Source organism: Jatropha curcas, chromosome 10, assembly GCF_041381405.1.
Source record: "Jatropha curcas cultivar XTBG-Jc1 chromosome 10, XTBG_Jcur_1.0, whole genome shotgun sequence".
Classification (NCBI taxonomy): domain Eukaryota; kingdom Viridiplantae; phylum Streptophyta; class Magnoliopsida; order Malpighiales; family Euphorbiaceae; genus Jatropha; species Jatropha curcas.
Window position 1 is genome coordinate 21,688,675 of NC_143160.1, and position 9,192 is coordinate 21,697,866.

Sequence of the window (9,192 nt, forward strand, 5' to 3'; positions counted from 1 at the left end):
GAAATACAATAACACATAAATAAAATTAACCATTCACTAAATCAAGAGGACAAAAAATCAGTTAAATTGAATCTAAACTTACAATTAATTTTTGTTCCATTGTGCATATTTCTATCCCTCAAAGTGTAACCTTGTCATAATTTGAAGCATTTTTCCTCAAATTGCAATTGAAATAGTTGAAAAAATCTAGAATTTCTTGTTGAGGTTGTCATAGTAAAAGCTAGGGTCAAGAGGAATCACCATTTTGTATTCTGATAATTCAATCCTAATAAAAATCTTATATAAACCAATCAATAAAGAGAGAGTGTTAGAGTAATTGTGATATATTAGGAGAAGAAGAAAAAAAAATTAAAAATGATGAAAATTTGATTTAAGAAGTCCAAATAAAATTAAAATAACAAATGATAAAAAAATAAAAATATATATAAAAGAGCAATGCAGAAACGATATCTGATCAAATCTAAGTTTTGTATTTTTTCTAACAATGATATCAATGAAAAATCAAATAAAAAATAAATGAACCAATAAAAATAGAAACAGAGAATTATAAATGAAGAAATGGAAGAAGAAGGAAAAGAATTATATAGTAAAAAAAGTTAAATTTTTATAGTCCAAATAAAATTAAAAAAAAAAGAAAAATATATGAAAAAGCTAATGTTACCTTTGATGAAGAAAAAATTATTATGTAGTTCATAATCTAAAAAACATAAATAGCAAAATTTAATATGAATATAAATAAATATAAATATATCAAGATAAAAAAGAAACAAAATCAACAAAAAAAACTAAAAATTAAAAACAATTATTGAATTAAACCGAGTGGTTTGAGGTTTGAAAGATAGAGAATAGTAAAATTATAAAAATAGTGTTCAACTAATAGTTACTTGCAGCTTACAAATTTGTAAAAAAAGAAAATATTTTTAGATGACACCGTGATAAAATGATTGGGTTAGTTAAAGAGGTTTAGAATTTGATTTTTGTCAAAAAAATTATTGGTGATAATAATGTAAATGTATTATTTTTAATTGACAAGTAACTATATTTATTTTGTTAAAAAAGATTAAAGTTTAGAAAATTTGTAAAAAAATAAAAAGAGGAATTCTGAAACTATATGATGCTAAGTCAGCATTTTCTAAATATTTTATAATTCGGGATTATATAGATATATAGATATAAATTTAAATACCTTACCATTTATATTTGAAATGATATTTATCATTTTAATTTTAATTTTAATTTTATATGTGATAATTATATTTTAAAATTAATATTTATTTATAATAATTATCTATATCTATATTTCAATTTTTGAATGAAAGTTCTTTTATAAAATCACTCGAGATTTTTTTTTAAAACTTAAAGTTTAAAATTATTACTTTTTAAAAAAAATATCTATATTTATATTTGAATATTTTTAGTTTTAATTGAAAGTTTATTTTTTATTTTTATGTCCATTTATTTATAATAATTTTTTATTATGATATCTATATATTTTTATTATTATTGTATTTTTTGTTCATTTGCTCTTAGCTTGTTATTGTTGTATTTATTCTATTTTAGTTTATATTTATATCTTTTATAATTTTTATTTATTTCTTTTCATTTCTCTAAAGTTGTAGGTTTTGTTTTATAAATATTTATTTTTTATGTATAATAAAAAACAGCAACTTCTAATAAAATGTATAATAATAAAATAATAAAAAAATTCACGCGGCGCTCGAGCTTCCATCTAGTTATGAAAATTTTGAATTGAAAAAATAATTTAAAATAAAATAAAATATTAAAAATATTAAATCCCTTAGTACAGGTCAGTTGACAAATATTTGATGGAGAGGAAAATAATAAAAAATTTTGCATTTAACAAATAATTGAAAATAAAACAAAATATTAAAAAAAATTAAACTATGGAAATATTAAGTCTCTTGGTGCATGTGAGTTGAAAAATATTTTAGAAAGAAAATAATTTAAAACATAACGAATTTGGATCGGAGAAAAAAAATGAAACCTTTTGGCAATTTTGAATTGAAAAAATAATTTAAAATAAAATAAAATAATAAAAATATTAAATCCCTTAACACATGTCAGTTGAAAAATATTTGATTGAGAGGAAAATAATAAAAAATTTTGGATTTGACAAAATAATTGAAAATAAAACAAAATATTAAAAAAAAATTAAACTATGGAAATATTAAGTCTCTTGGTGCATGTGAATTGAAAAATATTTTAGAAAGAAAATAATTTAAAACATAACGAATTTGGATCGGAGAAAAAAAAAACCTTTTGGCGCCGTCTATGGGAATCGAACCCACGACCACATGGTTAAAAGCCATGCGCTCTACCGGCTGAGCTAAGACGGCAGATGGTGACTGGGTTCAACTAATCTATAAGTAAACAAAAACGTGAAAGACACGCTCTTAGAAAAGAATATTATAATAAATATTTTTATATTGATATTTATTAATTAGTTGGTCGAAATGTTAAGATAAAAAAATTTATTTAATAATTAAAATTTCAAAGATAAAAAAAAATAAAAATTGGTTTTAATTTCATTTATATAAATTACCCATTCTGATTTGAGAAATATTATATATCTAAAAGATTCACATTAATTTTTTTTGCATACACTCATATTAAAGATTTTTATTAAAATATTAAATAGAAAAACTATTAATCTTTACTCAAAATAATGAGTTGTAAAATTATAACAAGGATAGATTCCATACTAATTTCAATCTTTACACATACTATTCAGTATGTATAAAAAAATTAAATAAAGTCTCTTGTTGTCTATTGTAATACCCCGAATTTTTATTTTCAAAACTTTCGTATTTTTATTAAATCAAAAATCTCGATTTTCAACTATATGGGCTATATATACCAAACAATCTCAATTCGAGCCCAAGTTTGTGAGTTGGGCCTAAGCCCAAATATATCATCGGAATTTGTCGATTTGAGAACAGTTAAAATTTTCAAGAAATAATATGAAATTCCAGCATTTAGTCTATTATGAATATATATAAATTAATTATTCTAAAATCAAATATCATTACTATTATTATTTTTATTTTTATTATTTTTGAGTAAATGGAGGAAATGTTTTCTAACCTCCTAACTAAATAATTAAACTAAATCGAACCGAACCCGGGAATCAAATCGATTTTTCAGAAACCACACGAATAATCAGAAAACCAAATGAAAAACTGCAAACCGAGCAAGAATTGAGCCAAATCGTTGAATCAGACCAAATCAGTTTGAATCGAACCGGAATGGCCTAGAATTTGCTAGAAACCACCTTTCTTCTTATTTTTCTTTCTCTTCTTCTTCTTCTCCGCGTGTTCTTCTATGCCTCTTCTCCGATCTTCGGCCTCCGGCCACCAAAGTCGGCGAGCCATGGCTCTAAATTGAAGAGCACAATGAGAGGAAGCCATCTGTAGTCTCGTTTTGCGAAAACAGAGCTTGAAACGGGAAGAAATCGCGTTAGAAGCAGCGCGACACCGTGCAAAGCCATTTTCCGGCGATTCTCGCCGTTTCCGGCGGACATAGCCAGCGAGGAGACCTCTAATCGACTCCTCTTGGTCTTGCGCGTGTCTTCCTCCCTCCAGTTCCGATGATCAGGCTTCGGTGGTGAAATCACCATTGACGGCGGCGCCAAGCTTCGGGTGGCATCGGTTTAGGCCAAATGGGCCACCGACTCAACAAACGGAGCATGGATTTGTGTCCTTGGTGAAATTTCGATTCTAAGGGTGTACAAATCGCATGTTTCTGGGTAGCAATGATTTCCGGCCACTGTGAACGGCGGCCGACGGCGGCGCTCCGGCGAGGCCCAATGGACAAAATCTTCCTCTCCTCGCCTGGATTGTGGATTTGTCATCCGATTTTCATTCGGTACGTTCTAAGACTCAATTCTCAATTTTTTTTGTATAGATTTCGAATTAATTAACTAATGAATTTAATAAAGTAATTAAGTAAATTAATTTGAATAATAAGAAATTAGGTTATTAGAATAGCCTACATATATATATATAAATATATAGAACATTTTTAGTCTTTTGTAAATAAATTAAATTGATTAGCTTGCGGTAATTGCGATAGCCAAATATGTTTAGTTGGTTGGTTTAGAATTTTGGAATAATGTAATTGCAAATTAGTTTAAACCATTGTCAAATAAATTACATGAGCTATAAACTGAAATGACGAAAGAATTGGGAAACCTGAAATGGCAGCATGCCATTTTAACTAATTAGCTTGAACAATTATTACGGTATAATGCAAACGAAGTTATAAATTAAGTTCTTGGTGGGAAATGGGTTAAGTAGCATATGATGTATGAGTTTAATCAATAACTCAGGGTTTCTTTGATATAATGGCAGCTTCTAGTTAGAGAAAATCATGGATTTTGCTTGCACCAAGTTTATATTGTTGGATTAAATGTGCTCTTCATAACTTGTTGTTTTGGAAGGAGGATGGGGTTTTAAATTGATTGATTGCCATACGGATGGGTTGTGTGCATTGATTGATAAATATATAATAATATTGTGATATTTGAATAGGTAGATAGTCATATTTTTAGGGGAGATGCTGCCGAAATTTCGATAGAGCCTAGACTAGTTTTAATTAATAACATAATTAATAAGATAATTAGATTAATTCTATAACTTAATACATAATAAATAGAGTGGTCTAATTATTTATTTATTATCATTATTATTCACTTAATTATTCAATTATTTATTTAATCACTTATATTTACTGTTTATTATTATTAGTTGTTTATTGTTAATATTATTATTTATTTATTTATTTGTATTTGAATATGAATGTCTAATTGTGCATTGCATTACGATGTTTGATTGATCAATATGTCTGCATTTATTTGCAATGTTTGATTAATTGTGTTGTGATAATGCTAAGCTTTGTTTGTGTGGAATTGGGATGAAGTGGGTCACCATGGGTTTGTGAGAATGGTATATGTGATATGGATCCTGAATATGATATGAAATTTGGCCAGGTAAACGGGAGATTGGCGCCCCCGTGTGCACCTATCGCTATGATTTGTGTGATATGGAAAACCACAGGTTGGCTTCTTTATTGGGCGCACTTGATAATCTAGATTTGATCGCAGCCCGCAGGGTGACCTCCTGTTGTGAGCGCTTGAAGATCTAGATTTGATGGAGACGACCGGGTTGCCTTCTGTTGGTATAAAACAAAAAAAAAAAAAAAAAAAAAAAAGAGAGAGAGAGATTATACTGAAATCACAGGTTGGCTTCTTTATTGGGCGCACCTGAAAATCTAGATTTGATCGCAGCCCGCAGGGTGGCCTCCTGTTGTGAGCGCCTGATGATCTAGATTTGATGGAGACGACCGGGTTGCCTCCTGTTGATAAAAAAAAAAGAAGAAAAAAAAGAGACTGGAAAAAAAATAATGAGAGGACTGGTTGTGTGAGGATTAAACCGGTCGGCCAGAATGGGGGATTGGCTCCCTGGTGCACATGTGAGTGGATGAGCCATTTGGGAGGACGGCTCATTGGGGTTTCGGTGACGCCACTGACTAATTTCCACGTGACGTGATTATTTGAAGGTGATATTAATTGTGAGTGCTGGTGATATGCCATTTGTGTGATTGACTGTATGAGCATATAACTAGTCGAATGACTAGATTGATATATTTACACATTTGTGTGACTGCGTGTGTTGTGCAATAATTATTACTCCTTAGAAAACTCACATGTCTTGTTTAAATTTTTCAGGAAGTAAGTTTCTCTTTAATTCGGTTTAAGCTATGTTTCTTCGCCGCAGGACTATTAAGAAGTTTTCCTAGTTCCATAGTTATATTTAGAGGTTATATTTAGAGGTTACCCGAAAATTCCATTCACTTTACCGTCTCCATCTTCTCCTTTGTCTTCATCCTTCACTTTACCTTCTCCATCTTCTCCTAAATCTTCCTCCATTTCCTACCTTAATATTCAACCTTTCAAGCGTTAAAGTCAACCTATAACTCTATCCAAGTAGGTTGAATTTCTTGAATTTCATAATTTAGTGAGACTTTGGATGATTAATAAGATGTTATTATGTATAGGAGATGTGAGCTCAAAGTGAGAAGAAAAAGGAAGCTAAGAAGAAGGTTTAAAGCTTTTTGGTTAAAAGTTTGATATCTCTTTTAGTTTAACAAATTTTCTTGCATGAGAATATGTGTAGTGTGATGATAGTGATAAGATATGTTGCTGAATGTTGAGTAATAGGTCTGAGAATGTTGATAAAGCATGAGATGCATTGAATAAATGAATTGGATATTGATTTCATGCTGAAACAGGTTTGTTGGAAAACTGACCGGTAACTTCAACCTAAATTTGAACCTATTTACCGATGGAATTAGGAAGTGGTATAGAAGCCTTATTTGTTCCTTTATGTTTTAGCTATCTATGAGCTTTGGAATTACCTAAATTGGACTTATAAATTAAAAGATATGCCTAAAATAGTACAAACTGTGCAGGCTGAAAATAAAAAATCTGGGCGGACTGGAAGGTGCTACTTTAGCTCAATATTTGACTACTTTACCAACATATTTCAGAGCGGTCATAGAAGACATATTTGTACCCTAATGTGTTAGCTAACCATAAAATTTAGAATCACCTAAATTGGCCTTATAAATTGAGATATATGACCAAAATGGTACAAACTGTGCAGGCCGGAAACCAACAGGAGGGAGAGAGAGAGAGAGAGAGAGAGAGAGGAGGACAAAAGAACTAGATGAGAGGAACACAAAAGAAGTTAGAGAAGTTAGGAAAAGAAAGAGGAGATGTGACATCCTACTGAATCGAGTCATTGCATTGAGAGATTCGAGTTGAGTCGGACCGAACCAGAACCCGGTTCGAGCCATTAGAGTCCAGAGTGGGGTAGAATGGGATTTAAATGAAATCATTAAATCATTAAAAGAATATAAAGATTTATACTCAATTGAAATAAAAGTATAAGGATTAGGACCTAATTGAAATAAAGTATAAAGTTTAGGTATTAAATGGTAAAATATTGAAAATTTAGGTACTATTTGGTAATTTTTTTAACATACTAGAAGATATATTTAGAGGTTACCCGAAAATTCCATTCACTTTACCGTCTCCATCTTCTCCTTTGTCTTCATCCTTCACTTTACCTTCTCCATCTTCTCCTAAATCTTCCTCCATTTCCTACCTTAATATTCAACCTTTCAAGCATTAAAGTCAACCTATAACTCTATCCAAGTAGGTTGAATTTCTTGAATTTCATAATTTAGTGAGACTTTGGATGATTAATAAGATGTTATTATGTATAGGAGATGTGAGCTCAAAGTGAGAAGAAAAAGGAAGCTAAGAAGAAGGTTTAAAGCTTTTTGGTTAAAAGTTTGATATCTCTTTTAGTTTAACAAATTTTCTTGCATGAGAATATGTGTAGTGTGATGATAGTGATAAGATATGTTGCTGAATGTTGAGTAATAGGTCTGAGAATGTTGATAAAGCATGAGATGCATTGAATAAATGAATTGGATATTGATTTCATGCTGAAACAGATTTGTTGGAAAACTGACCGGTAACTTCAACCTAAATTTGAACCTATTTACCGATGGAATTAGGAAGTGGTATAGAAGCCTTATTTGTTCCTTTATGTTTTAGCTATCTATGAGCTTTGGAATTACCTAAATTGGACTTATAAATTAAAAGATATGCCCAAAATAGTACAAACTGTGCAGGCTGAAAATAAAAAATCTGGGCGGACTGGAAGGTGCTACTTTAGCTCAATATTTGACTACTTTACCAACATATTTCAGAGCGGTCATAGAAGACATATTTGTACCCTAATGTGTTAGCTAACCATAAAATTTAGAATCACCTAAATTGGCCTTATAAATTGAGATATATGACCAAAATGGTACAAACTGTGCAGGCCGGAAACCAACAGGAGGGAGAGAGAGAGAGAGAGAGAGAGGAGGACAAAAGAACTAGATGAGAGGAACACAAAAGAAGTTAGAGAAGTTAGGAAAAGAAAGAGGAGATGTGACATCCTACTGAATCGAGTCATTGCATTGAGAGATTCGAGTTGAGTCGGACCGAACCAGAACCCGGTTCGAGCCATTAGAGTCCAGAGTGGGGTAGAATGGGATTTAAATGAAATCATTAAATCATTAAAAGAATATAAAGATTTATACTCAATTGAAATAAAAGTATAAGGATTAGGACCTAATTGAAATAAAGTATAAAGTTTAGGTATTAAATGGTAAAATATTGAAAATTTAGGTACTATTTGGTAATTTTTTTAACATATATTTAGAGGTTACCCGAAAATTCCATTCACTTTACCGTCTCCATCTTCTCCTTTGTCTTCATCCTTCACTTTACCTTCTCCGTCTTCTCCTAAATCTTCCTCCATTTCCTACCTTAATATTCAACCTTTCAAGCATTAAAGTCAACCTATAACTCTATCCAAGTAGGTTGAATTTCTTGAATTTCATAATTTAGTGAGACTTTGGATGATTAATAAGATGTTATTATGTATAGGAGATGTGAGCTCAAAGTGAGAAGAAAAAGGAAGCTAAGAAGAAGGTTTAAAGCTTTTTGGTTAAAAGTTTGATATCTCTTTTAGTTTAACAAATTTTCTTGCATGAGAATATGTGTAGTGTGATGATAGTGATAAGATATGTTGCTGAATGTTGAGTAATAGGTCTGAGAATGTTGATAAAGCATGAGATGCATTGAATAAATGAATTGGATATTGATTTCATGCTGAAACAGGTTTGTTGGAAAATTGACCGGTAACTTCAACCTAAATTTGAACCTATTTACCGATGGAATTAGGAAGTGGTATAAAAGCCTTATTTGTTCCTTTATGTTTTAGCTATCTATGAGCTTTGGAATTACCTAAATTGGACTTATAAATTAAAAGATATGCCCAAAATAGTACAAACTCTGCAGGCTGAAAATAAAAAATCTGGGCGGATTGGAAGGTGCTACTTTAGCTCAATATTTGACTACTTTACCAACATATTTCAGAGCGGTCATAGAAGACATATTTGTACCCTAATGTGTTAGCTAACCATAAAATTTAGAATCACCTAAATTGGCCTTATAAATTGAGATATATGACCAAAATGGTACAAACTGTGCAGGCCGGAAACCAACAGGAGGGAGAGAGAGAGAGAGAGAGAGAGAGGAGGACAAAAGAA

At 30.6% G+C, this 9,192-nt stretch overlaps 1 non-coding gene across 1 annotated transcript; it reads right to left on the minus strand.

Moving 5' to 3' along the window:
• Positions 1–2,284: 2,284 nt before the first annotated feature.
• Positions 2,285–2,357, minus strand: TRNAK-UUU (transfer RNA lysine (anticodon UUU)). Its single transcript has one exon. It is a non-coding gene; the product is annotated as a tRNA-Lys (tRNA).
• Between the last annotated feature and the right edge of the window lie 6,835 nt (positions 2,358–9,192).